General features: G+C 34.8%; 1 long non-coding RNA gene across 1 annotated transcript; it reads right to left on the reverse strand.

Moving 5' to 3' along the window:
- Window positions 1-1,495: 1,495 nt before the first annotated feature.
- On the reverse strand, window positions 1,496-2,660 carry LOC122083942. Its single transcript, XR_006141764.1, has 3 exons — window positions 2,574-2,660; window positions 1,791-1,886; window positions 1,496-1,637 (listed from the first exon to the last, which is right to left on the reverse strand). It is a non-coding gene; the product is annotated as an uncharacterized LOC122083942 (long non-coding RNA).
- Window positions 2,661-3,096: the final 436 nt, after the last annotated feature.

Consider the following 3,096-nt stretch of genomic DNA (forward strand, 5'->3'; position numbering starts at 1 on the left):
CTTATAGGATGATTGAACCTAACTGATACTGAGCTCATTTTATGTGATGTAAAAACTTTGGCTGGTTACTTTTTGGAAGAGGGAGTGTATCTTCTCTTTCTTCTTTTTATTTTATTTATTTATTTTTAAGGATTCTCAACTTGAACTTGTTTGAAGGAAACTCATTTTTTTCCTTTTTGTCAGAGGCCAGAAGAAGTGAAGGCAAAACATCCAAAGATTATGTATGTGCACCTTTGTCAGGTATCTGTTGTAATTAGTGCTCTTCCTATCTGTTATCTATAGATTATGTAGTTTCATTTCGAAATTATGAAGATCTATTGACATTTGGACTTCCATTTTGTTATTATATTTCTTCTTTTGGGTGGGATAGGCATCTATTATTGTGAAAATACAAATCATTGCTCTGTGAAACTACAGCAAATTGCAATTATTACTAGCCAAGGGATTCAGTTTTGTCAGTTTTGTTCTTTTTTACTCATCTACATACCGGTTCAAGTGGAAGGGCTTCTTCATGCAAATGCTGACCCAGAAAGTTGTCTTCCATGTGTTAATGGGTGGTTAGGTACTTGTCTCTTTGGATATGCATGTATATTTGTGTCTCTATGTTTTTGAACTGTTGGGTACATATGCATATGTGTGTGTGTGTGCATACATTTAATCTTTTGTTTGCATGGGGATGTGTATGTTCTTGTCCATTTTCATGTGTGGGTATGTGCATGGCCCATCCCTAGTTTTAGGATGAAAATACACATTATTGTATAATACAACTCTACTCAGCTCAATAAAGCCTTATCCCAACTAAATGCGGTCAGCGACAAGAATCTTGTTTTCTCTGTTCAACTTTTTCTAAGGTCTTATCATTTGTTAACCTAGGCACCATATCTCTTTTCACTAATTCTCTGAACATGATTTCAGCCAGCCCACTGTTGTCTCTTGGTTCCTCTCAATCTGCACCATATCACATGAAAATGGTATATCTAAACATTCACTAGCGAGAAAAACACTTCTCAAATAGCTCCTCTCAAGTATTCTTTGAAAACTCTTTACCGCAATGACACCTACTTCTACATGATTGCCTTAACTAATTTTGCTATGAATAGTTAAATCAAAAGAGTCTTAATGGATTCGAACCACCATCCTCTTGGAACATGCTCGAGATATGCTCATGTTCCAAGTGCTCTACCAATTGAGCTAAAGACCCATGAACTAGTGTTGTTAAGTAAATATGCAATAAGACTACAAGAATGCCATTTTAACTTATTCTACATAATTTCACTTCTTCTTCGAGTGAGTAGAATTTCATAAAACTGCAAGAAGTCACAAATCAAGTGATGTTATTATAGTAGAATTTCACCACTACAGTCAAGTTAATCAAAGGTAAAAAACCATGTGATGTTATTAAGATATTTGTAGAAGCTCAACCCATGGCACTCCTTGCATGATCAGTAAAATGTTTCCAAGTTCTTCACTTTCAATATAAAAAATCTTATTACACTGGCTTGAGGTGTGAATAAACTATTCGAAGTCACAATAGAGGTTCATAAGCTTGAAGGTTACCAATAAATCAAAGCTGTAGACCACATAAACTGGAAAACTCCCATATGGACAGTGAAATCATCGGTCAAAGCATTTCCCACCTGCATTACAAATACAATTTAGTAGTTTATTGTTTATTCAGTTCCAATGTACAATGGCCAGTCTTTAATTCTCCAAGAAGAAGCTCCATGCCATATATACTCCAAGTTTAATTGTTTTTTCCCTAATTCACATCAAAGATTCCCAAGTTATACCAGTTCATTTATCTACATTGTTCAGAACATCCTCGGAGTTGTTGAAGTAGGAAAAGCTAACACCAACTGGGGAGTCAATAAAGATGATGTCTACCACTGCAAAATCACTCAAATAATTAAATACGGTTGCTTCAGCAGTAAATCTAAGATGAATAATGCAACTTGCCAGATACAAATTCTGAAAATAATTTACCGTAGGCATATGAATACCCAATATAATTCAAGCACATATATTAGTAGGAGTCAAATCAAGGTAAGCCTAATATTCACTACCTATATCCGTAGACCTGCATTATTCATATATTCTTAAACCTACATGATCCTAATGAATCCATCTTGCATATGTTCCTTGCTGTCATAATTTTATCCAGGGCATGCTTTGCTCGAGTCTTGTAAGGAGGTAAATCTCTAGTCAACATTCAAATGCTGGCTGTCAACATAAATCAAATCCATGAAGTTAAGTTGATTATATGCCATAGCTTGAGTTCTAAACATGAATACCTAAATTTTCACCTACAGGAGGATAAGAGATGAATCATTTCATTTCTCTTGAGAATGAAGCTTACTCTTCATCTTGCACCTACATATTAAGTTGAACTACTCTTTAAATTTCCCAGAAAATTTACTTCAAATTGGGGTGCTAGAAAAATTACTCTATAAATGTGGGAAACTAATAGTCAAGCTCAGTTGAGATTAACATTCCTAGTGGTTTAAGAATCATGAAACCAAACTAAGAACATGAAATCAAACTACAAAAAGATCTGATGCAAAAAATTTACTGACATCTCATTACTGTTGGATAGTCGAAATGGCGATGAAATCAATTCTCTCTATCATCATTCCATCACTCTTCATCATGTTTTTCCAGCCTATCAAAGAACAAAGATTTTAGGCTCACACTATCAAGAAAAAGAACCCATCTACTACTTGTTAGTACTTAATGAAGTCATACAAGGCGTATGCAATACAATTCCATCACAATTAATTCCATTCCACTCTTAGTAAAGCTTTCAATCACAGATTAGACAGGAACCTTATGATCCAGTCACAATAAAATTGAGAGGATCTAGCAGCCACTGGTTCCATGACATCATACAAGCAAAACAAGTATAATACCAGTAGATAGAAGTAAATTGAGCAAGAAGACAAGCTCATCAAGTATTATAACATGTTCTACTGATATTTTTCCGCTTATTATGACACTTACCATTCCATGATCATGTGTCCACCATTAAAGGAGATTATCAAAACCATTTACCCACAACATGGATTTGATTGCCCTCATCCCATTGCTAGCCCATCAAAA

The sequence above is a fragment of the Macadamia integrifolia genome, chromosome 7 (genome assembly GCF_013358625.1).
Source record: "Macadamia integrifolia cultivar HAES 741 chromosome 7, SCU_Mint_v3, whole genome shotgun sequence".
Taxonomy (NCBI): domain Eukaryota; kingdom Viridiplantae; phylum Streptophyta; class Magnoliopsida; order Proteales; family Proteaceae; genus Macadamia; species Macadamia integrifolia.